At 45.0% G+C, this 27,255-nt stretch overlaps 1 protein-coding gene across 3 annotated transcripts in view; it reads left to right on the top strand.

Annotated features, from left to right (window-relative positions):
• XIRP2 (xin actin binding repeat containing 2) overlaps positions 1-27,255 on the top strand; it is a 1,616,993-nt gene that overhangs the window by 1,257,952 nt on the left and 331,786 nt on the right. The window lies entirely within an intron of this gene.

The following is a 27,255-nucleotide window of genomic DNA, read 5'->3' as shown; positions in this document are numbered from 1 at the left end:
TTAAACGCGAAGCAAATGTTCACTCAACATGATGAACATGCACACTAGGTAATGTATGCATTTGTACATGAAAAATATTAACATGGAATCCATAAAACATGAGGAATATTAACATAAACAATGTATAAGTTGAATACAATATGAACGACACGCAAATATAGCTCAGTGACATAGAAACGCAACAGTAATGGGTAACCATCTTTTCCAAAATGGAAGCCACGATATGCTTCTAATTATGCTGAAACCACAGAAATACAGATCTGTGCAGAGCTCAGGCAGGCGCTGACAACCACAGTGAAGGTTATCGCAAATTAAAGGAAGGTCAGAAAATTGCAGTGAAAGCAGGAGACAGCAATACCCAGGACACAAGAGGGAGACTGCCAGATTAAAATGTTATAAGAGTACAAACAGCCTTTGTAAAGCCAGGTGCAGGACAACTATAAGTCAAAAGACTCCATGAAGAATACATTCATTGTTCCTAGTGGCAAGAGAAAACATAACACTTCCATCAATATTGTCTAAACTGCCAATAATTGCAGGGTGAAATAATTCCAAATACGGTCACATCACACGTGACCTGTAATTGAAGAATACAGTCTTTTCATTAGCAATGAACATAAATCGGACATCTGCCTTAATCCTTACAGGTATACCCAGCCAATAGACACCACCCAAGGCTAAATACAAAGAGATTCCCCTTGCTCATGGCCTAAAAATGAGGTTGGGTATGTTCTTTAATTGAAAGGAAAGCAGTCCGTGGACAGTCTCCCTACTCCTGTCTGGCACATGTCTCGATTGTCTGTCAGCTGTCCAAGTTTGGTTAGTAAGAAGTCAACCAATGAAAATCTCTAATGTTACGCCACCCATGAAGCAAAGTGCCAGACAATTACGTATTGTAAAGGTGTCTCTTTACCTTTATCTATTTAGAGTTGGTCTCAGGAGGAACCATCAGACAAGCGTTACCCCATTAAAAATGTAGCCCCTATAGAATGTATATGTAGTCATCACTATTAACCAATCCCTATAACCTGTAAGCTTTCGTAGCTAAGATTACAGTATGTCAATTATGCCAAATGTTGAATTTATATAAAACCTTGTTTTTGATGAGCATGTCGAGAGGACTAAGAATGTTATGATTGTATGCTGGCCCTGATTTATTTTGATGATAATAAAGCTGGGTTTTGTCTTGAAATGTGTCTATTTCCATAATTGAGTCCGGTTTGAACTGGCTCTATAACCTCTCTGTAATTTGGGACTTCTCAGGCCATTTTAACAATTTCAGTACTGTCCAAATTGTAAGTCTGTGTTCAAAAGTAGTCTTATAGATGAATTCATGTTTTTGATTAATGGGACTCCAAAACTCTCGGCCACGTCAAGACTATAGTGAAAATTTCCCTTGCACGTGGTCCTGGTACATTTGCTCTTGTCAACTAACTTTCATAGACATCCCCAGAGTCCATTCATCAGAAAACATTAATTGGCAAAGACAACCATAGTGGCTTTCTTATAGGCAAATCTGTTTTTTTCTTATTCATATATTTTTTACATTACAATTTTTAGATATTCGTTTTCCTCAAATCACTGCAATACAGTTCATAAACTGTTACTACTAGTCATAAATTGTTCCACACAAAAAGCAAAACTTGTGGACAAGTCCAATACTTCAATTCAGGGCTCTGCACTGGGCTGCTTAAAAATCAAGTGGTTGAAGGTGCAGTTGTTTAAGAATTGTATGGCACTAGGAGCTGCCAAACAGCAGTGTCAGGGTTTAGTTCTGTCGTTATTGATGTGTATGGAGGGAGCCCCTTTTGACCCTATCCAGCAGACTACTACACTGTGTGGAATACTGAGCGGGATAAAACTTCCCAATAGGGTCGGATAGCTGAAAGGAGGCTGGATTTCGCGATATCTCTTCATGTCTGTAAGGCAAGGAATACCCTCTCAGGAATAGTGTGGTATTATACCCTCCCGTCCCCTGTCGTCTTCCCCAGATGGTAAGGTTTTCTTCCTAGAAGGTGACAGTCACATGAAGGAGGAGAGATGAGGAGCAGATGCATATCCCAAGTCAGAGATCAGATATTGTGCCCCGAACACAACCGGGATGCAAAAAATAAAAAAAAACACAGTAACACGCAGTGGCCTCCCTGGACGACATAACTAAAACTAAAGACACAAAAGTCAATTCTGGAAGTAGGTAGATTTTCTCTACAGTGTTTAACAAATGCAAAGCCAAGTAGACCACTCACACAAAGAATTCCAGGAGATCCAAGGTCCAAAGAGAGGGAAGAGGTTGGAGTAGCTGCACAATGTAGTGCTGACGAAACAAACCGGTCCTGGAAAAGTCACAGCAGCAGTTGGGAAGAGGGGGTAGGAACCCTAGATGGCAAATTAGAGGATAATCCAACTAGCAATCTAGGTAAGGCAGGCCAAGGTCACTTAACCAGCACCATTGGGACAATCCTACGTGATTTTATCCCCACAAATTACAAAGTGGTAAGTTACTTTTTGGTAGGTTTATTTTCTCTTTAAATGGGGGTTCCTCCATACCACTCCTACAACCTTCCAGCCATATAAATCCTCCCGACCCTATCTTGCCTCCACACCTTCTGCACCTCTATGTATATCTATTTTCAGCCACAATGAAACATACCACAAAATACCTCTCTACCTTGTGATTTGTGGAATGAAACCACAATACACAAGACTAATCCTACATACAATACAAGCACATGAACAAGCAGAACCAGGTGGTTGGTATGCCGGAAGTCAGAATTTACTCGGCAGACGCTCAACAATATAGAGGAGATGCCAGAACTGTTGTTGAGCGGGGAGTGCCTTCTGTGGTGTTCTTTTCAAATCTTTTTGCCATCTTTCCCTTCCGTTAATATGCAGTGAGTGCACTGCATGCAGAGGCTGTGTACACGTATATACACAATCTTGCTGGATGTAGTCCTGCCACCCAGATGCCAGGGACGTTGCCAATTGCACAACTCTAGATGCCATTATTGGAAGTGTGAGCTGCAGGGTGATTAGAAGGACAGAGGCTAGGAATCTTAACAAGCAGTCATTTTTAAGGCTGCTTGTTTGTAGGTAGCAAAGACGCCAGGGACCTAGATTGCACCAAGACGTATATGCAACCTTCATAAAATGCCAGAAAAATCATATATTCTCTCTATTTCAATAGCTTTTTTATTTTGCATACAGGTGACTTGTGCTGCTTCTTTGAGCCACATCTGATGGTCTATCTGGTTATTAGCCCACACCTTCTCCAGTGTATGTATTTAATCTCAGGCTCCACTCTAGCACACTGATTGTACTGCCAGTCAAATCTGGTCTCCCAATAACAGAGTGTGACTCGCTAAAACAACTGATCGTTCCCAAGGATTAGATTAGTCACAAAAGAACAATTATTCGCTGCAGGGAGCACTCATATTTTGCCTTCTGAATATACACCAAGGATAGCAAGGCATGGGGTGATGAAATCGCTTGCACTTGCTGCGCGCTAGACACGGAACGACATCAAGGTGGAGCAGCCCCGTGGGAGCAGCATTATACTCCATTTTTTTGCTGGGCAACAAATGGACCAAAATACCCATAACTGGCAGCAACACCTAGAATAATGTTCAGCCTGCCCTGACTTCAACCAAATCAGGACAAAGAAAGTCTGGCAACTTGATTAGCTAAAACCTACTTCTGTAAACCACAATTGGCCAGCAAGTAACTTGTATGTTAAAGGGAAATGACAGGCACTGTGTGCAATCAAATGAAGGATGTATGTTCAAACTGATGTGCATAACAAACTTTCTGGTGGAGGGGGTGCACTCCTTCCTGCCATTTCTTAATATATGGGACATGCATACATAACCAGAATAAAGACCTTGGAGATTAGACCAACCAAAATCCATTGGTGTCTGTAATTCATTCCAGCTCATCCACCTGTAAACTGGCTAAACTGGTTAGTTGTTGCAGTTTCCATCACAATGCAAGGCTGAACGGCTCCTCCTATCTTTGAATGACTGTAAATTATCCAGGAATATTACTCCCACTATTATGTATTTATTAACTAGACAAACACACACAGGCATATACACACACCATCAGCCCTGTACATTTGCACTACCTACTGTGGAGGGTGTCAGGTAATAATATCCCCATATATATGGTCGCCGTAAATAATATCGCCGGGAAAATGTTGTGGCGATATTATTTGGGTGACCATATATATGGGGACAGGGGCAAAAAAAAAATGTTCCAGGCAATAATGTCGCCACAAAAAACGGCCATTTTTCGGCGATATTTTTGCATGGCGAGATTTTTGTGGCGACATTAATACATGGAACCCTGTGGAGGGGTAGGTCACTGTTAGTAACACATGTTGTGCTGCCACAATATAAATTAGGCATGGACAAATGGGAGGAGAGAGGTTGATTAAGGTGGTGAGGTGAGCGGCGGTGACGGATACAAGTTCCTTTACAATTTGTGGTGGAATTTGGTCAATTGGGGTGCGGGGTGAGAATGAAGCATGGATAGAAGTTCAATGGGGATAAGTACGATGGTGAGAAAAGTGTAGGGAAGATAGGTGGAGGCAATGGTGGTGGGGGTGGGAGAGATATAAGGGTGTTACGCTGCCCTGTACTGTGGGAATTTTAATGGGAAAGTAGGAAGCAAAGTGAATGTCAGCAAGACAGAGGAAATGGAGCAGTTATTGAGGGGGAAATGATGGCTTGGCATGTCTTAACTAGATTGTGAGGGTTAAACATGGAGAGGAACTAAGATGAGTGTAATAGGAGGATTTGGATGAGTCAAAAGCTGTTGACTCAGTTGAATTTACAAGCGTTTATAAATAAGGGAGGGGACTTTGGAGTGTGTGGATGAATAGAGATGGTGATGTGAATTAGTGAATGGTCAGAGGGGAAGGGTCAATTGTGGAAACTGGGTGGAAGATAGGACATTGATATTGAGACAGTTGCCATTTGTGTGTGTTGGAAAGTTGTGTATATTGACTAATGAGTTGTCAAAGACAGTGGAGTCCAGTTGTAACTGTTGGACTTTAGTTATATTGGAGCGGTTGAGATCACCGATTAAGGCAGCAGGGAATTCTGCAAGGATCATTTCCAGAAAGATGTCAAGATGAGAGAAGAAGAGGTTGTGCGACCTGGTGGACAGTAGGTGAGAAGGATAGTAAGTGGGTGAGAGGGGGTTGTTGGACTGTGATATGATCAAAGGTGTAGGGGTGAAATCAAAGAGGGAAAGGGCTGGCAATGGTGTATCCTTGCTGGTCATTAGACCAAAAGATCCATCTTTTTGATGGAAGTGAGAGAAAAAGAATCAGTATTTTCAAAGGGCTTCAGACCCATGAGAGGAAATTCAGATTTCGATTATAGTTCTAGGTGATAGGAATCTCAATGATTGTAGAGAAAGTTTGGATTGGGTATTCCAGAGACCCACGGTGAGGTCAATAATGGGAGCAGAGGTATAGGAAGTAGTACATGGAGTAGATCAAGGGCAGTGGGTAGGGTACATGAGGTTAGAGTGGGTCTGATGGAAGGGAGCGGAGGTGTCTGAGTGAAGAATGGGGATGGGAGACCAGAGAAGAGTAACTGCAGAGTGGATGGAAAAGTGCTTGTTAGAGGCAATGGGGAGAGAGAGGAAAACAGTAAGGAGGGAGGATCATGAGTTGCAGCTACACGGTAGGCAAGGAGTTATGAAGCGGGTGTGGGGGGATCACCAGGTCCATAGGCAACTGACATTTCTAATTTAAAGAATATCACAGGGTCTTAGGTGACACTACTTCATCCAAGCACAATAGCTGGTATGATTCTGACCTAGCGTTTCTGAATCGCAAGTGCAGATTTGCTGAACAGAAGTGGCAGGCTTCAAATACATCCACTCACAAACTGGCCTGCCGCCTGCTCCAAAGGCAATACCATCTCCCCATCTGCTCCAAGAAGAGGGCCCATATCCAAACTCTCATCACTGGGTCCACCAACAATACGGCTGAACTTTTCAAAATATGTAAGGAACAATCCCACTGCAGTTTCATCTCTCCTCTTCCATCCCAGGCCCTCTGCACTTCACTGGCCTCCCATTTCACAACCAAAACCCAGGACATCCTGTCCTCACTCTCTGCTACCCCCTCCACACTCACCCACCTGCTCTCAGACCTCCCTTGCCCCCCCTCACCCTCCTCCATACTCTCCTCCTTCTCCCCCATAGAACCAGCTGAGGTCTTTAAAGCTGTCCACTCTATGAAAGTCACCTCCGAAAAGGTGCTCCCCTGCTCCTCCAGAACTATCAGGGCAACATCTCCTCTCTCACTCTTTCCGTGGCCGATTTCTGTAACCATTACTTTGCCACTGGCTCCTTCCCACTATCCCTCAAACACTCCCTTGTGCACCCTCTCCTAGAAAAGCAGCCTGCCGACCCCTCCTGCCCGGCTACCACCTTATCTTCCCTACCCCCTTCCAGGGCAGACTCTTGGTGACCCACTGATCCACCAGACTGAATCTGTTGGCTGTCTCCACGACCACCAGTCTGACTTCAGAGCATCCAGAACCTGCTCTCCTGATCACCAGTGAAGACTTGCTCTCAAACCTTGACTCCAATTCTCCTTCTGTTCTCATCCTCATTGATTTGTCTTCTGCCTTTGACATGGTCAATCATGCCACCCACATAAAACAGCTCCATGATACCCTTGGTATCACAGACCTGGTACTGGACTGGTTGACCTCCTTCCTAACAACTGGGCCCTTTCCTCTCCTCCATCTCACTCTGTACCAGCGGCATCACTAAGGGCTCTATCCTTTCACTATGGCTCTTCAACACCTACCTTGCCCCTCTGACCCACTTGATTTCCACCTACTCTACTCATTTCCAGTGTTATGCTGATGACACTCAGCTCTCATTCAAGCTTCCCTCCACTACCTCCCCTTCCTCCTCTCTCATTCCTGATTGCCTGACTGTTATTGAGGCATGGTGCATAGCTAACTCTGTCTTAATACCAGTAAGACTGAGCTCCTTATCATTGGGACCCCTGCTTGCCTGCCACTCTCTAGCCCCCCCTCGTTTGATCCCCCCACCTCACCATCTTGTGAGGCTAAAAACCTTGGCGTCATCTTTGACTCCTCTCTTTCCTTCATCCCTAAATTTACAGACCTTGTCAAGAAGGCCCACATTCAACTTCACCTCCTCAGAGGCGTTCTCCCTTTCCTTGCCACCCCCAGACAAACAATGTCTCCAGAGCAGTGGTTCTCTCTAGGCTGGAGTTCTGCAACAGCCTCTTCCTCAGGCTGCCTCTTTCCTTTTTGCCCCCTTCAACTAATGCAGAATAGGACTACAAGAGGTATCATTGGCCTCAAGCCCAGGGACTGCATCTCTCCAGCCCTAAAATCTCTCCACCGACTCCTGGTGTCTACAAGGATCAAATTGAATACCACCTGCATCATCCACAAGGCCTTCTGGCACCTGGGACCCTGCTATATCCACCTCTCGCTCCCTAAATACCTCCCTGCCAGAGCCCTTTGGTCCTCTAGCTCCAGCTCTATGCAGATCAGACATTTTTCCAAGCAGAGTGTGGGGGGTAGATCTCTGTCTTCGGCAGGTGACTCCCTCTGGAATGGCCTCCTTGCCCCTTTCAGACTTGAGCGGGACCGCCTTAAGTTCCAGAAGCTCCTCAAGACTCTGCTCTTCTCTTCCTCTTTCCCTCTCCCCCTACCTTGCTAATGCCCCAAATGGTGCTGCGATTGATGGCCTGGTCAATTATGAGTCGCACAGCACCAGGCCCTCTTTGGCCAGTCTATATCAGCACCCTTCAATCTAGTACTGCCCTTCTGTCCCCTCCTCCATGAATAACCTGGTTGATCCACCCCCCATCCCAGCACTAAGATGGCAGTCGGCCCCTGGCATCCCCTGACACTTATCCCCTGCTGGGCTCCCCCCTATGACTTGCCTAGCCCCTGAACCCCTCTCCCTTCTTCCCCTCTTGATGTTTTTTTACAATACTAATCACACAATATCAACATTCGTATACTGTCTATGATAGTTGAATGGTTGCTGAGTTTTGACCATGACCATTTTTAGAAGTAGTTTGTCAGTGTGTAAACTAGATTCACTCTGTGGATTACTGGGGTTTATTATAGACTTTATTTCTCAGTTTGTGGTGATTGATTAAACATGTATTGTGTTGTTCGTAATCATTTGTGAATATTAATTTTATGTGTATAGTATGTCTTTCTCTTCGTTTCTGCAAGGATGCACGGTTTTCTGATGAATTTCCTTTTTGGTGCATGACTTCTTCAAACATTTTCAGGTGTGTGAAGGAACATTGTACTTTGGAATGTTTTTAAAGGCTTTTTTCATAGGGGATAGTTGCAATTTCAGAGCAGTATGGTCTAGCCTGGTGGTGGCTTCTGGAAGTGTGACAACAACGTTTTAAGTAATCCTTGTAAACTCTGACAGATTCAAGGACATCGATGGCTAGGGTACTGGGAAAATTCCTGGCTTGTGCCAAGTGTCATTCAGTTTTGAATTCACCTGTTAGTGCTAGTAGGATGGGGTGCAGACCTCTGTAACTAAGTAGAGGGAATGCTGCACCATACAAGTGCAGCATATCTCTCAGCTTGGTGCTTTAGGAAAAACTTGAAAACCTGGCTGTTCACCTAAGCTCCTCGGAGCCAAGACACTATATTACTGCTGAACATCCTGAACATATGCTTCCTACTTTCCCTGTTTACCTTTACCTATAGACCCCCTCCCCTTTCCCTAATGTAAATAGTGCCTAGATACCTGAAGGTTCAGCGCAATAATAACCATGCCTTATCGAGCATGCTTAATAGGGCTAGCCGGAGAGTGGCCAATACTGGATGACATATTTACAGCACAATTCCGACTATCATTTCTGGAAAAATTAACACATGAAGCCATCTCCCCCAACCCCAAGAAATTACTGGCATGGAAAAGTACTTGGGGATGAGCTGCAGGTAAATCATTCATGGGTGCACATAATCACCCCTCTCAATAAAACAATTTGTATCCAAAGTACTCCCAAGACCAACAGCATCATACAGCCGAGTGGACCACTGACAATATGCCCAAGGGTAGATCTACCTGCTATTTGATGTCCAGAAGAATGCTGCAAACACCCAGCAGATAGCTCAACAAGGATGGAGGAGGAGGACAATGCAGAGTCCCCAAATACCCAGGATCAGAATAACCCCTTGGGAACTAACAGAAACTCAATTTTGACCCAAATTGGCATACAGATGGTCATCCTCACTCCACTGAAGTAAGTGGCCCTACCACATTTTCTTGCAACATGCAGCTATAAGCACACTGTTGACATTGTGCATGGCATGATCCAACATTTCAAGAATATTCAAGCAGGTGTTGGCTACCATATTACTAACACACTGTGCAGAAGCACCCGTTTTTCTTCCAACAACTCAAGGGGTGGTAAATTACATGAAAGGAATCTTCTATCATGTCACCCACATTTCAAATATAATTGGTGCACTGGATTGTACACATGTGCCATTAGTGTCCCCCACCCCCAATGTGGCATATCAATTGTACAGGACCAGGAAACAACAGCATAACCTGACTTTGAAAATCACCTGTGACACCAGCATGACCAAAACACATGTCTGGGCAAAGTTCACTGGTTCTACAAAGGACTCAATGCTATTGGGCAACAATCCCTTCCCTGCATACAAGGCCACACACAGTGGACAAAGGATATGGCTCAGTGGTAAGCATAACACAGTTGTCATTAGCCACCTTAAAGGGTACAGGCATTTGCAAAATGGCAACAGGAGCCATGCACAGCACAAGCCACACATGTACAACCAAAGGATCTCCAGCATTTCACTCTCTATCGACCCAGTCATACATAAACAACACCCCTATATCTGTTTGGTCATTGAAAAGGTATGAATACATTTGTTAATGTCTCACTTATATCCTTACAGACCCTCCGGCTATCTGCTCCTGCCATGCCTAATGACTGCATACTGCATACAGAGGGTTGCAGAGATGTTGTATAATGTGGCAGATATCTCAACACGCAGAATTATAGATAGGTTCTTTTGACTACTGAAAGCCAGTTTCCATTGTTTGGAGATGACTGGTGGAACACTAATGTGTATGCCCCTAGAAAGTTGGCCACATTGTCATTGTATATTGTGTGGGATGTATTGACCCACTCTGCCATCTTATGCGGCACCACTCTGGTAGTTATGGCGCAAGAAACAATAACAATGGCGGCAAAACTCTTGTGCGCGCCAAAAACCTACAAAAACCGCATCCGGCAACACACAAAAAGATGGATGCACAACCCATGGGGCATGTGTGGTGGAATAGAGCACACACTGCAGAAAATGTGCCCGTGGGCTCCATGACCAGCAAACAGAGTGCAAAGAGAGAAACAGCACTTTGCAAATGAAAATCCAAAATGTGCCTACAAATGACATTTGCTTTGCTACTAAAAACACCAAAATGCCTATACACAACACTTCTCAACATTTAAAATCTTGCTTGGTGCTCAAATTCACGCAATCTTATGAAGCATGGTGTATACATAAAGTCCTAAATGTGAAGAGCAAAACATTGTTCAGAAGAACTGATTGTCTGTAAACTGACAGCCCCTGTCAAAATCTGGGTGCGGTACCCTGGGCTACCTGTGGATGACAGCTGTCAGATGAGCTCCTGATGAAACTTCAAAGTATTTAAACTAAAAGTCTGCCGGATTAGAAAACATAAACTAATTGTTGCTAAAAGGAAAGGTCTTAGTTGTGTTTTATATCCCACAGATTTAAAGCTAAGAAAGTAATGTATTTATGTGATTTGATGCAACAAGTTTAGTTTTTGCTGGATTTCTAATTAAGAATAAATTAGTCTGGCTGAGCTGCAACCCTTTGGAAGTGGAAAATCAGGTTTCTTCCAAGGGGAGGGTAAATCCTCTCAGAAGAAACTCACTGGTAGATGATAATTGTGGGTTAGACCAGACTCTTGTCTACAGAAAGAGAATGAATAATCGAAGACCCGTCAGCCCAGGAAATGGAGGTGTGAAAGGGGTCGTAAACTGCTCCTGGAAGGAACTCCCAAGGGCTGCTCCTGGACTGCAATGAGAGGCAAAGGGGCAGGACCATTTGCTGTTAAGCATGAACAATGAACAATTTTTAAAGACTCATAACTTGTGATTCAAAGTGGTGAAAAATATACAAAGGACAGATTTGTCAATCTAATTTTTGGCTGCACGTTTTAAGAGGCAGTAGAACTGTGTAACATATTGTGGACAGGAATGGAAATATATGTGGTTTTATGTGAACTGTGTTAATACTAAAATTATGAAACTTTACACACAAATCCCTATAGTATACACACACATTTGTGGAAAGTTGCAGAAAGATTGGAAATTGTGTTCATGGCGAAAAGGACAACATTCTGTAGAAAGATGAAACAAGATCCCACAGCTGCAGGATTTTGAGGAACAGCTACTATATAAAATAGGGAATCTTTGTGTGTGATTTGTGTAGAGGTGACCAATGTGGAAATATGTATTTAGGATAAAATCCGATTTTGAGACCAGTGGCTAAAGGGAGGTTTATAAGGACTGTAAAGCAAACCATAAAATGTGACATCATCTGGCCTTGATCCGATCACTGAGATGCAAGGCGGAGATGAGGTTTTGATCCATTCCCAGCTCACAGGGGCAGGCTTAGCTAAGCCAGCCCATACACCCATTTTGTGATGTCATTTGAAAGGATAAATAGAGACAGCTGACAACACATAGGGACTCACTGATTCACTCACTTTCCTGATTCTGGTGAAGTACTCTGATTCAGCATTCTACATCTAGCTTTAACATCCTTCCAGATCCAGATGCCAAGACTCTTGCAAAGCAGTAGAGAACTGTTGACTTTCTGCAAGGCCTAAAATCCTCATACTTATTCTCGCAACCCAGTGAAGCGATCTGGTGTGAGAAGGCCTTTTGAATTAGTATCCTGAAATTCTCTGGCTTGCTACCACAAGGCTTTCCTGAGGAATTCGCTATCCAGCTGATTGAAATACCCACAATAAGGGCAGAGCCTGTGCAAATCTGGGGACCGGCTTAGCTGATCCAGTCCTGTGCCTGATGTGCTGTCCTTCCTTGACGAATCCAATCCATGACCAGAACCGATGGTCCAATTTAATAACTTATTCTGTGTGTATTAATAGGAAGAACAGTGACCCAGAATATATATGCATTGTATGATCCCAATCTCAAACCCATCCCTTCCTTAATTCAGAGCCATAGTATTGCTAGAACTATCTTTGCGCTGACTCTTTTCTCATCTGTGTTATTAAACCCTAATTTCTTATTGATTTGATTAAGAAAGTAAATCCCAGGAAGAAGTAGAGTATCCACAACCGGCGGGTTCGCTGATCACTTGACTGTAAGATCCATCTGTGGCATTCTCTTTTTCATACTCCTAATATCGTGTAATCAAACCCAGCTGTCATTTTCAAAGTGCATTTCTGTTTTCCATTCTCGTGCCTATTTTGCAAAGACAACTCTTAAAACCTCTATAGCTCCCCCAGTTTTTATGATAGAAACAAAATTCCAACTCCTACTTGTGCCTAACATCCTTAGGTATCCATAGAACACAAACCGGTGCGGTTCACCCGTTATAGCAAAAATCATGCAAGGAAGAGTTTGCTGCAAATTGAAATTCGGAAAGGTTTTACACGTGTGAAATAGCTCTAAACTGCTTCCCACTTGGACTTTGAGATCTCAAATGTTTTCTTTTGACTAAATTATTGTTTGTGATTGTGTGCAACTGTTCAAAGCAGCTCCCATAGGAATTTATAATAATTTAAGTATTTTTGACCACATTTGGTGTTTTTGCTCAGTCAATTCCAAAGACAATTTCTAAGCCATCCTGCCAGCTGAAAAGTCTATTCCGTTTTTCTCTTGTGTTTGAAGAGGGATGGTAAGAGTGATATTCTGTTTGATTTGTATTATCCCTGAATACCTGCTCTCTCCTCACATCTATTTAATTGTACATTGGGGGCTGAGGGGTGTTGCAGGGGGAACTCCTAACCACAGTGCCATCTGTTATAAACCAATCCAAAAGTATTCTTTTCTGTGCTGCATTTGTTTTTGTGCTCATTATTTGATTCCTAGTATATTAAAGATATTATTCTGTGTTCTGTCACCCCATTGGTGATTGTTTACCTATTAAAATATATTGTGATTTAAACATTTTAAATACATAAATAAATATTTACCTTTGCAAAGTACCCTGATTCCTGGTTCAGTGTGACCTGGGAGGGGGGGGTCTCTGGCGAAAGGTATGATATGAGTGGTATATCATTCCGAATATTGAACTTCAAGATAAAAATAAATAAGGGTTTAATTTGCCCACTACATGCTGGGTGGGTACCAGATTGAAATCACTTACAGCTTGGGGGCTCGGTGGTGGGATCCTGAATTTGACATACCACTCATGACAGTCTAACACAGCGTGCTAGCTGACTGGGTACATACACCTTGTTGGGTTACCATACTGTGCTACACTGTACAAGCACCCCTCAAAAGAAATGCTCAAAGGAATTGGGCCTGTTTGCAAAAGTAAAGTAACCCTGAGATAAGTCAGAAGGAAATTAATATTTCCAGAATGGTGACTCCAGTGGAAATTAATATTGCTAGGGAAGACATCCTGCACAAATTGTTTGTCAGAGGTGAATGGCCAGAACAGGACAAACAGGTATGGCTGCAGGAAATAAAACAGCAAATCACTGCAATCAACCTTGATACCTGACAGGACAAGGGTCCATTACATCAAGCACTTAGCAAATTGTATATGGCCCCTAAAATTAAAGAGGAGCAGTGCAAAATTGCCAAAATAGCGGCCTTCCTGTACCTCCATGTAGGAGTCGTACAGGAAAAGCATGCAGACCATGTAGATTTCACAAAGAGGCTAGGGGAAGCACTGCAGAAAATCCAGAGCAATCTGGACTCTGCAGAGCTAAGGCTCCAGGATAGCCAAGAATCTGAAACGGAGGCTAGGCAGTATGCCACCAAACTTCAAGTAGATCTGGCTATCTTACTGCAAACGATTGCAGAGCAAGATGCCCTGGTACAGATACTGCAAAAAGAGTGTCAGGAAAGGTTGGACTCTCTACAACAGAGTCATCAGAAGCTGGAGCAGCAATTAAATTTTAACAGAGTCTATGCAGAACAGTTAGTTGTCTTACAAGACTGCATTGTCAAATTAAAAGAGGAGAATAATAAATTAATTATTAAAGACCTAGAATCCCAAGCAGAGTTTGATGAGGAGCGCCAGAAAGCTGGTGCATTTAAAAAACGGAGGTACGACCTGGCTGAGCAGAGGGCCACTCTAAGTCAGGAGAGGGATGCCTTAGGACAGGAAGTCAGCCATTTAAAAACAAAGTTGGAGGAAAGAAAGCTGACCCTTCAGGAATTTGGGGAAATCAAAACTGATTATGAAAAGCTGTTAGAGCACACCAGGCGGGTGGAGGATGCTTTGGCAAAGAACAATCAGACTAATAAGGACCAAACACAGGAGGTGAGTCTCCTGAAGCAAAAAATTGGCCCAGTATTCCCAAACCAGGCAGGAAGCACAGAGAGACAATGAGTCCCTCTGTGAAAAGAATGACAGGCTCCACAAGCAGATAGCCATGCAAGAACAAATCATAGAGACCAGTAAGGCCTTAATAGAGGAGCAAAAGGGTCAGATTTTGGCATATCACCAGGGAACAGGGGCTGAAAGAGACGAGGTAAGATGGGAAAGAGAAACCCCTGAGCATAACCTCAGGACCCCTGGCATCAGTGACTTTAATCTCTTCAGTTCCATGGACTCTGCCACCCTCATGACCACTGACTCATATGAACCAAGGCGGGGATGGTAGATTTCAACACAATGGGAAATATGGGACTGACAGATCAGCGCCTTCCAGAAATGGATGGGCAGGCATCTATGTAGAGGTTCCAAATATTATGGCCAGCCTCTCTGATCAGGGAGACTCCAGTGAGGGGAACATGAGAGAACTGGATCCTAAGAAATATCACCTACCAAGAGATCAGTCAGTCAAATTTGGTGGGGAATTCCATGAAAATAGGCCCACAAAAAGCATCTTAAACACCACTTCCCGGCTAGGACAGTGGGGGGGGTACTCGGCCAATCCTGGGAGCAAGGGACAGTCAGAAGACTCTTCTGAGCGCCACAGGTCTCAAGAGACTAGGCCTCCACATTCTGCCAGCCATTCCCAAGCCCGCAGAATCAGGGAGAGCCTAGAGGATCAGGCAGCCACCTCATGTAGCAGTGCCTCTGAATCAGAGGATGAGTGGACAAGGGTGACCAAAACTAAAAAGGCCAACAAAATTAATAGGGCCCTACTGAAAGATCCCCTGAAGCAAATCAAGGTTATTAGGAGCGTCCTAACGTCCTACCATAAAACTGCCAAATATTCAGTTTGGGAGCACCTCGAATTGTATGAGCAAATGATGGATACTTCCCACCTGACGGACAGCCAAAGTTGTATTCAGTATGTCAGGTGGACATTTTCCCCGGAATACTCCAGCTTCTTTGCGGGGCTGGAGGATCAGAACCACTCAAGATAGTCCACCTACAGGGCGGCCATCTTAAAGCATTTCTCAATAAACAGAAACCCTCAAGAGGCCCGCAAGGCGGCACAATCTGGAATGTGGGGAAGACCAGGCCCCACAAGAATTTGTCCAAGAGCTGAAATGTGCCTTTGAACAGACCACCAGGTGGGTGCACACAGACAGCAGGGAGTTCATCAATACCTTCTTTCATGCACTCCCTAAATATATTGTGACCCAGCTGGTGAGGGAATTTCATGAGAAAAGATCACTAGACTGGGTCATTGAACAAGCAACTCGCATTTACGAAGTGCAGAAACCAGTAGAAAATAAAAGTGCCAATACAAGCCCAAAACCAACCAACAACCCTGCTGCTGCTAAGGTGGCAGAGGTGAAGATTGCCCCCATTTTAGATCTGGAGATGGGGGTGCCTAAAACCACTCCTGCGCAAAATCCTACTAACCAAAGACCCAGAAGGCCCTCGGGCCAATCCCAAACAGGTAGTCAGGGAGGTAACCCCATGAATGAGACCCCTAACTCCTCTGACTTCATCAGCCCCCGTTACAAGGGCAACAGACCCATCCTGGGCTACGTGTGGACTCGCCCAGCCCAAGGGGGGGGATCCAACCAGGCACCTGCCAACCCAGACACTCCCCTCCTCACTTTCCCCAGGAGGGCACTAATCCTCCAAATGCCGGGTTGAGTTTCTTTCCCCGGTACCTGCCAAACCTCAACCCCCAAAACAACCCTTCTTTCTTTCCCACTTTCCTGAGCCCAGACAGCCCAATCCAGGAGAGGGGAGGCCAAGGGTGGAGGGGTACCAAAACTATCCCAACCAAGGGTATTATGGGAGATGGGACAGTTACCCTTCCCGTGAACATCCTAGGGTAGACCAGAGGACCCCGTACCAGCCAGAGTGGGTGTCCCAACTGGAGCGCCAGGTCCAGAACCTGGCACAGGATCTGGGTTGCATGTTGAGGGCCCAGCAGATCCCTCAGATGAACATGGCGGCCCGGAACTCCTCAAATCAAGGATCTGGTACTCCAGAGCAATGACAGGGAGATAACCCCGACAACCCACAGGTTCCGAGGGAGGAGGCACCGGAGGAAGGGGGGTGTAAAGCCTTAGTTGAAGCTTCTTTCCCCACTTGTGAAAAGCCCCTGGAAACCCAGGAACCGGAAACAGAATCTTCTGCCCCCAACAGTCTGCGACCTAAGGAACAGAGGGCGAGTAGGAGAAATAAAGTGCCTAAAAAGGCCCATTTTGTGGAGGAGGTTTGAATCTTCCAATTTGAAGGAGAGGATTCTGGGAAAATGATCTTCTCCTTCAGGAATGGGGAACTCCTCCCAAAGAAAAATGGGTCCCAAGAAATCCTGATCAAGACTGGGTAGATGTGGGGGCCGAGTTCAAACCGCCCAACATTGAACACCAAAATGACCAACTAGAAAAGGACCTTGTTCATACCAATTCTGGTGACTGCCTCTAAAAAGGTGGGGTAACCCAGAATCAGAACCAGGGGAGCCCGAAACTCCCCCCCCCCCCCCCCATAGCCAACTGTCACCTTTTTCTTACAGGTTCCCAAGATCCCAAACAAAATCCTGCCCAAATCACCCCTCTGTCAGAATCCAGAGCAAAGAAATTAACCCACCAATTGGCCAAAAATGTGAATTATAGTTGTCCCCTTGAGGAGAAGGAGGGAACATTTTATGCCCCGGTCCAAATACAGGGGCATGGTGGATATGGGATCCCAAGCCACCCTTCTGTCAAAAAGGGCCTTTGATCATCTGAATTCGGAAAGGGGCGAGAAATACCAAATCCCTCTCACCCCTCTTCCTGGACAACTTCAGAACTTCGATGGGAAGGAAATTCCTGTCGAGGCGACTGCGGATTTAGACATTAAAATTGGGCAACACAAGGTGAAGCACCCGGTCATAGTTGTGACTCCAGAGGGCACACCATGTTTGCTAGGGAATGACATCCTGCGTAGATTGTCTCTCCTCATAGATTGCGTAAACAAGGTCCTCTGGAATCAGACTAACCGACCAATAAAATTAAAGCAGAGCGTAAACCATGTTAGTTTAAATGGCTCATGCCACATGATTTAACAAAAACCTGACCAAATTGAATTCCATTTCCAAAATAACCAAATCCCTGACGTGACAGTAATTGCAGTAGGACAACAAACCGGTGATGGGAAGTCCTCTCTATTTCTGAAAATCAACCTTCCTTCCAGTCTTAAGTGGCATTCCACACTAGAAGGGAACACTCTGAAATTTTATACAAATTCACATTCAGAAAAGCCCATTTCTATAGTCCTAAATGATGAGAAATCATCTCAAAGCTTGGCTGACATTCAGAAAATTGGAGAACAGTTATTCATCCCTATTCAGTTAAATGATGGGAAGGACTCTGTTCTCGCCCGAGTGTGCGTGAACAACGGTAAGAGCTTCATCAGCGAAGCCATGTTCCGAAAACTCCCAAAAGATCCAGCCATTCCCACATTTAAATAATTAGACAAATGGTAAATGGACCTGGAAACCCCCAATTCCAAACATCTCCTGCCTAGCAGGTGTATGCTCAAAATGTCCATAGGCAACAAGAGCCTAGTCCATAATTGTTGGGCCGTGCAAGATGTCCCTGCTGAATTTTATTTAGGCAGTGACATCCTCAATCGCTTTGCCATTAGTTTGGACCTAATAAACTTCAAATCCTTGTCCCGATTAGCGGGTAATCCCATGGACTTTGATGAACCTGAGAAAGCATTTCGGTCAGCTCAACTGCTGCCATATGCAGTTGAAATTCAGATTGGAGAGGAAGTCACCATCCCAGAATGGACCCGACAATTCTCACTTGAAGTAAAAATTAAGAGGACAGAAACTGAAAGATCCTGATGCCTATGTTCACCTCAATGCCCATTTCCAACAGCAATGGTTGAGGTTAAACCCAACACCACTACCTAACACAGAACACACCATTCAAATAGAGGTGGATAACAGCGACCTAAGGAATATCACTCTGGGCGCAGGCACCAATATTGGATTGGCGGTTGATGACCGACATTTTCCATAGATTTAGGTAACGAACTGGTAGGACCAATCCCCAATGACTGTTTTGAAAGCGACAATGACACGACACCAGACAGGATCTTCACCCGGCATGGGGGAATTTCCTGGTGTACTCTTCCTGCCCTTATGGTAAGGAAGAGGTGACCTGTGACTTCAGGAGGGATGAGGTGATCTTTCAAGTCCAGCAGGACTGCCTTCCCCACTGAAGCCATTAGTCCAAGTCAGTACTTTGACCAGGGACTTTTCCACCCAGCTGTCAGGATTAATCAGGTGAGTACAAAGGCAGCGAATATGGCAAGGGAAATGTGCACAAAATCGCACAGTGAATAACCTTGAATCAAACAACGTGCACACAAGAACCGCGACTCATAATACTAAAACCCAGGAGTGCAGATAGAGTGAAACAAAAATACCTATATATGAAAAGGGATGTGGGGTAAGCACTTAGAACCTCCTTATGACTGAAAGGAAAGTCGGCAAACTCCTTACCCACTATGCTCTTACAGATACTGACAGCGCTAAGCCCACGTAGAGGGCAAGCAAGGACAGGATCTGTGTGCTGACACTCTGGATGATACTGAATAAGGAACTTAGAAACAGTACTCACGAGAACCGGAAAGACCACTTGAATGTCAGTAAACCCACGAACCCAGTTGATCAAACAAGGACCCAGAAGGCTATAACAGCAATGGGTGGAGGATAACTAAATACCTAAGACCTAAGTCAAGGAGCAAGTAGGAATTGTGATTAAAGAAATAGTGAGGAAAACAAAAGGCATTCACACAGGGACTAGTTACTACAGGACCCCACACCTAAATAATCAAATGGGAAATAAATGCAGAAGTGAAATGGAAAACATGGCATGGATCCCAATAGGAAGTAAGGATCAGGAGCAGGGAAAATGATATCACAAAAGGAAACCTTACCCACCCACCCAAGGAGAAAAGGCAGGAAACTAAATCTAAAAAAGGAAAGACTAATGCATCAAGTTTTTCAGTAGCAAAGGACAGCATCAAAGAAATAGTAAACACAGGCAAATTGGGCTGCATCAAAGGGTAAAGCTCAGAGAAAAGCTGCCTGCTGACAGAGGAAGACAGAAAGAGAAATCCAGAAAGCAGAAATCAATTTAGCACATGAATCCGAAATCCAGGGCGGAGGAACAAGGAACAGGAACTAGGAACTAGGCACAAAAGCTAGGAACAAGGGACTAGTCACAACAGGAACACTGCAACGATGACCAGCGCTGGACTGAAGTAAACTGAGGCTTTTAAAGCTGCTTAACGAGCACACCCCTCAGGTGTGCCGCCTGCTGCACCTGCAGCCACAGGTGTTGCCTATCCTCCACCCAACCTTGTCCTGCAAGGGAGGAGGTGAAGTAGTGAGCCAGGCATTCTGGGAAGCATAGTCATTTGAGTAAAGTAGCATGCTGGCTGCCAAAAACCTGGAATGGATCCGGAAGGGAAGTAACTTGGAAAATAAGGTTTTAGCGCTCCCAATTCATCACAGCACTGTAGCATTAGGTTCGGAGGAAATGTCCAGTACGGAATAAACCCCAAAACATGCCCCCAAGTGGCGGGAACGGGAGCGAAGGGAGCAAGTCGTGACAGTATACCCCCTTCCACGGCCGTCTCCAGGCGACCGTCACCCGCACAAAACATCTTCCTTCTATGATAGGAGCGCTTTGTCTTTGGAGGTGGCACTGATGGAAACGGTGGCCTGTGGGCAAAAGCAGATGGACTGGAATGAATAGAATCAAGCTGCAGTCTAGAAGAGTCATAGGCAGGCTTCTGGTGAGGAAGAGACTCATGGTTCGAAGAAAGGCATGAAGGACTTGCAGGACCTGAAGCAGAGTTGGAAGGTCCAGGAAGCTCAGTCACTGGGAGTGGACACATATAAGTCTTTGAGGAGGGAGACAGGCTGGTGTAACATGCCTTAGACAATGGTAGAAGCCCTGTTGGCCCTTCTACCGATAGTGGACTCGCAGGAGGTGAGGAAACTGCAGGTTTCAGGAAATGTTTATGTTCAGAAAAAGAAGGTGGCGGCCGAGGTTGAGGTTCGGATCCTTTTCTGTCATCCATCTGGGAAAAGGCTTGTGGTTGAAAGTGACTAAGGTTTGACTGCATATGTTCCATGCCTTGGAGGCCTGGAAGTCCTATGGGTTGTTCGAGGCTGGCACTCCCAGTGACAGTCGTGTAGCCACCTTGTTGCACATGGGATACAACCGCAGGGACGTTTGGCATACTGACAGGAGTGATAGAGGCAGTACTTAGTACATTAGGCACACTCGCAGCAGGAGCAATAACAGGCACATCTTGAACTGCAGCAGTCATTCCCTTCCTTTGGCTACTAGCACCCAACTGGTGCTGCTGCTGGGGGGCCGTGCCCGTCCCTTCCCTCGGTCTCATGCGTGATCCGGCAACAAAAAAGCTGTCAAGCGGCTGATCCGAACCGGACCCCAGATGCGAACCACCCAGCCCGCTATCCTGGTCGGCTACTTGTTCGGTGACTGGGCCGTGGCGGATGGTATCCGTCTCCCTCTCGTAGTACTCCAGGCAAGTCCAATGGCCTCACATGTAAGGCTCTCCCGAGTCATGATCCAGCTTGATGTTTCTGAAGTGAGAGCTGGCAGAAGTTTCAGACTAGGATGTTGCATCTTCGGGAGGCTCTGATGCTACAGTCAAGCAGTTGGGAGAATTGTCTTGTGAAAAAGACAGGTGATCTGGTGATCCCCCTGAAGCATACAAAGGGCAGGATGGACCTTCATCGGTAATAAATGGTTGGGATTCAGGAGGAATCTCTGGAGCAGAAGAATATGCAGCAGGATCTGACAGTGTAGACAGGTACACCTCCGATATTGGCCGCAAGGCTGAGCAGGATACAGGTCTCTCATGAACTGAAGCCAAACTAGCAGTAGGCTCTGGGACCGAAGACATGCACTTAGAATGTACTACCGGAGGCTCCATGGCTGAAGGATAATCTGCTGGATGAGTCACTGTAGCCGAATACAGGCATGCCAGAGGAAATTCTGAGGCTGAAGGCATGCAAGCTGGAGCCATCTCGTTAGCTGAAGACAAACTTGTCAAGGTCTTTGGCACTGACCACGTACATGGTGAAGGCTCTTGAGTGAATGGCAGACATGGCAGTTGTTCATTGATTGAAGACACGTGTGTCAAAGATGACTGCAGAGCTGTGGACTGGATAATAGAAGAGTCAATGGTTGTAGGAGGACAGACTGAAGTCCCAGAAGTCGACAGACACATTTGTGGCTCAGGAATGGAAAACGCCTTTAGGGCAGTTGACTCCTTGGCACCAGTAACCAAAGACTGAGCTGTACCCCTGAAGTCCCTCTCCTTAGTGGATGGCACAGAGTCTCTTCCTTTGTAAAAGTCAATATCAACCAGAGGAATCACCATAGTAAAGTCTGTTAATCAGGATTTCGTCAATTGTCCATTCCTCTGTCTTAGCTTCTGAAAGTGGCAGATTAACAATCAACAGTTCAGGAATCGTCTGCCAGGTTTTTGGTTCAGTATACTGTGGAATGAGTCCATCAAAATCCGAAATCTGTACTGTCTCTGACTGTTTGTTGTGACAAAAATTGGCAGAAGGAAGAGCGAACACAGAGGTAGCATCGTTTTCCACATCAACTTGAACGTCTACTTCAGTCTCAGCAGCAAGATCAAGGGCAGAACCTAAGCCTACAGTAGTGACTGATTCTGTGTATGTCACCATTGTGGATTGTGTTTGGAAATCAGAAGCATGTATGTGTTCAAGCTCAGAATTATGACAAACTGCTACACAGGAAATTTTAGGTAAAGGAGTGGCTTGTAAATCTTCAGCTAACTGCAATCCCTGACAAACAGCAGAACAATTGTCAGAAACTGTGCCCAGATTAAGCGCTGTGCTAGAAGAAAGACTTTCACTCCCAATAGATCTAACATATTGACAAATATCATGGTTTACCAAAGTCTCTGCACTCAGGGGCTGAACAGTGTTCACTTCATCAACATCAACGGATAAAGTCTGAGGTGTATTCAGTAAAGAGTGCAAGGTCTTATTCTCTTCTTGTAAAGAAATGAATTCTTGTCGTAACTCCTCAAGCTTAGCTCTTAGCATGCCCTGCATTAACTGTACATCACTATCAGTAGGCACGGGGGGGCATAGTGGCATCAGGGCTGGATCCTGCACTAGCAATCTGGATGTGCACTGATTGTACATTGTCATCTACTGCTTGCAGGTTCTGAGATTTATACTTTCTCTTACCAACTTGGTCTGTGTTTCCCTTAAGCAAACTATTGACATTAGACCTCTTGGCATTAGGGACTACAGTATGTACTTGTGCAAAGGAGTATGCTTTAGACTGAGGGTAGAAAACAGAAGTTATGCAAGGAACCCCTCCATTCTTTATGTTTGTACCATGAAACTGTTCAATCTGAGGTGAAGCACAACTGGAATCATGGGGTTCAACAACAGAGGTACTCTTGTATAATAAGTCTAACAGTGTGTTGTTTTCTGCTGCTAAGGCTTGTGCTGACATAGAATCTGGATCAGAATAAAAGACAGAACTAGGATCAGGCAATGTAAGATGTGCCATCCTGTGGGAAAAATACTCTGCGTGTAAATGCCCATTCGTGACAAGGAGTTCATTCAAGTCAGGACTAGTGATTTGATTGTCACAGGTAAATGTAGGGGAAGCTTTCTGTACAAATTTGTCAGAGGCCTTGCTGCCTTTCTTTCTTAAACTTGCCATATTCAATGGGAATTTAGGGCTGGTCATTCTGTCAGGATTAATCAGGTGAGTACAAAGGCAGCGAATATGGCAAGGGAAATGTGCACAAAATCTCACAGTGAATAACCTTGAATCAAACAACGTGCACACAAGAACCACGACTCATAATACTAAAACCCAGGAGTGCAGATAGAGTGAAACAAAAATACCTATATATGAAAAGGGATGTGGGGTAAGCACTTAGAACCTCCTTATGACTGAAAGGAAAGTCGGCAAACTCCTTACCCACTATGCTCTTTCAGATACTGACAGCGCTAAGCCCACGTAGACGGCAAGCAAGGACAGGATCTGTGTGCTGACACTCTGGATGATACTGAATAAGGAACTTAGAAACAGTACTCACGAGAACTGGAAAGACCACTTGAATGTCAGTAAACCCACGAACCCAGTTGATCAAACAAGGACCCAGAAGGCTATAACAGCAGTGGGTGGAGGATAACTAAATACCTAAGACCTAAGTCAAGGAGCAAGTAGGAATTGTAATTAAAGAAATAGTGAGGAAAACAAAAGGCATTCACACAGGGACTAGTTACTACAGCACCCCACACCTAAATAATCAAATGGGAAATAAATGCAGAAGTGAAATGGAAAACATGGCATGGATCCCAATAGGAAGTAAGGATCAGGAGCAGGGAAAATGATATCACAAAAGGAAACCTTACCCATCCATCCAAGGAGAAAAGGCAGGAAACTAAATCTAAAAAAGGAAAGACTAACGCATCAAGTTTTTCAGTAGCAAAGGACAGCATCAAAGAAATAGAAAACACAGGCAAATTGGGCTGCATCAAAGGGTAAAGCACAGAGAAAGGCTGCCTGGAGACAGAGGAAGACAGAAAGGGAAATCCAGAAAGCAGAAATCAATTTAGCACATGAATCCGAAATCCAGGGCGGAGGAACAAGAAACAGGAACTAGGAACTAGGCACAAAAGCTAGGAACACGGAACAAGGGACTAGTCACAACAGGAACACTGCAACGATGACCAGCGCTGGACTGAAGTAAACTGAGGCTTTTAAAGCTGCTTAACAAGCACACCCCTCAGGTGTGCCGCCTGCTGCACCTGCAGCCACAGGTGTTGCCTATCCTCCACCCAACCTTGTCCTGCAAGGGAGGAGGTGAAGCAGTGAGCCAGGCATTCTGGGAAGCATAGTCATTTGAGTAAAGTAGCATGCTGGCTGCCAAAAACCTGGAATGGATCCGGAAGGGAAGTAACTTGGAAAATAAGGTTTTAGCGCTCCCAATTCATCACAGCACTGTAGCATTAGGTTCGGAGGAAATGTCCAGTAGGGAATAAACCCCAGAACATGCCCCCAAGTAGCGAGAACGGGAGCGAAGGGAGCGAGTCGTGACACCAGCTGGAGGAGGCTGCTGAGATAACCAAACCAGAAATCTTTCCGGGCTTCAGGCAGATGGATGAAGAGAGAGTCAACCTAGCTGATGCCTGTGAGACTCTGGAGCAAAAGCGAAAATTGAAACAAGTTTTCTTAGATTTTCAAGATCTCTTTGCAGTGGACTCATATGACTGTGGTCGCACTGACATCCACACAACAACAAATCCCATGGACCCTGGCATGACTCCAGTGTTTGTAAAGCAATATTGCTTGTCTCTCGCATCAATGGAATACCTTACTGAAATAATTAAGAAGCTTGAGTCCCGTGGGATAATTCGTCCAGTCCACAGGACCATCAATAATTCGGTGCTGGGGATTTTGAAACCAAACGGCAAGTGAAGACTCTGTGCTGACCGAAGGGAGCTCAACAAACGTGTCCATACTTCCCGATGGCCTCTTCCCTACATTGAGCAAGGGCTGGCCCAGATCCAGGGGTCAAAGGTATACACTGCCATTGACCTGACCAATGGGTACTGGACGGTACCTGTCAGTAGGGTGGACCAATACAAGCTGGCCTTTACCTTCGGGGGCAGCAGTACACTTGGACCGGGACTCCCTTCGGATATATCAACTCCGGCAATTAATTTAACATCTTTCTGAATAAGGCCATGCCTGACTTGGGTGAAAGGGGTAACCTGGCCTATGTAGATGATGTTTTAATCAAAAGCTCAACTGTGGAAGAACACATAGCGGAGATCTGTTATGTTCTGACACAGTTGAGGGCTGCCGGAGCAAAACTATGTTTCCAAAAGGCACAGTGGTGCAGGACCCGTGTCAATTTCTTGGGGCATGATAACTCCTAAGGGTCTCTGGACCCAGGAAAAGAAAGTAGAAGCACTCCAGAAAATAAAAGACCCCACAACTCTGCTGGAGCGAAGGAGCCTCCTTGGACTGACTAATTACAACAGAATGTTCATTGAGGATTACGCAGAGATCACAAGACCCCTGATCCATCTGTTGAAGGGGGTTCAAGTGGGAGTGGGGTCCAGAACAAGCCGTGGCAGTAAGACAACTCAAAAGAAGCCTCTCACAAGCGCCTTGCCTAGCTTACCCAGTCAAAAACAAGTAGTTCTTCTTGAAGACAGGGTTCTCAAATACATGCTTGAATGCAGTATTATATCAAAAGCATGACAAGGTCAATAAAGTAATCTCCTATGCGAGTAAGACTTTTTCCTCTGTGGAGGAAACATTCAATGATTGTGAGAAGGCACTCCTGGCAACGGTGTGGGCATTGAAGAATTACCGCCCACATCATAGTGGAGACTCCACAGCAACCATTGCAATATCTTCAAAGTGACAGAATCCGGCCCGGAAATGTGAGTAATTCCCAAATTACTTCCTGGATTCTGTCAATGCAAGGCTTTCCTGTGGAGGACAGATATGCCAAAACAAGAAGAGTCCCTTTGCGCAAGCTGACTTGCATGATTGTGCCAGAGAAAACTCTCTCGAGGACGAAAGTCTTAAAATCAAGGACAACATGGAGGCATACCTTAATTCCCCAAACAAAATCTATGAAGAAGACAAGTGTGCGGGAATGCCCACTGTTTATGTGGATGGGTGCTCCTACCATGTTGACAACAACGGGGAAAAGGAACTTGTGGCCGGCGTAGGGAATGCACGGGTGAATAATGCCCCAGAACCCTCCTCTGGGTACAAAATCGGTCCCCGAAGTAGTCAAGTGGCAGAGCTGATGGCTGTGCATCAAGCCATCCTCACTGCTGTCCAACACCAACTCGATGAACTGGTCATAATCACTGATTCAGATTATGTACAAACAGGTTCGTGGAGCACTTGGTTAATAGGAAAACCAGAGGCATGCTATGTGCTAATAATAAACAATTAAAACACGGAAAATTAATACAAAATTTTGATGATCTGGTCACCTCGAATGGGGTGACCATCTACTGGAAAAAGATCAAGGGTCATTCTAAAGTAGAGGGACCAGACAAAACTGGAAATGACCTAGCTGATCAGCTGGCCAAAACTAGAGCCATCCAAGGGGAGCTACTTGATATCGAGTCCCTGTTGGGGGAAATCCAGGTCACTGCTGTCATTAATTCCCAGACAAATGCTCACAATTAACTCTCAACTGCACAATGGAGTAAGGAGAACCCAGATGCTGATTTCATTATGGCTCAAAAAGGGGATCCAATAATTGGTAAGTTTTATCAACACATGGAGGACCCTAAGAACTTTCTCCTGACGGATACCGATTACATTGGGAAAGAGGACCTAAGAGTGTTGATGAAATGACCAAAAATGTTCCGAATCCAAGACGGTTTGTTGGTGAGGAGATCTGTAGAGTAGGTTCCAGAAATGGCCTGCACTCCACCCACGCATTTTGAAGTATCAGGAACATACACACCAAGATATGTGATGTATGATGATCAAATAAACCAGCAGAAAGCTGC

This window comes from Ambystoma mexicanum, chromosome 9, assembly GCF_040938575.1.
Source record: "Ambystoma mexicanum isolate Mex_15411 chromosome 9, UKY_AmexF1_1, whole genome shotgun sequence".
NCBI lineage: Eukaryota > Metazoa > Chordata > Amphibia > Caudata > Ambystomatidae > Ambystoma > Ambystoma mexicanum.
The sequence above is the reverse complement of the archived record's forward strand: the minus strand, read 5'-3'. Positions and strand labels throughout refer to the sequence as shown.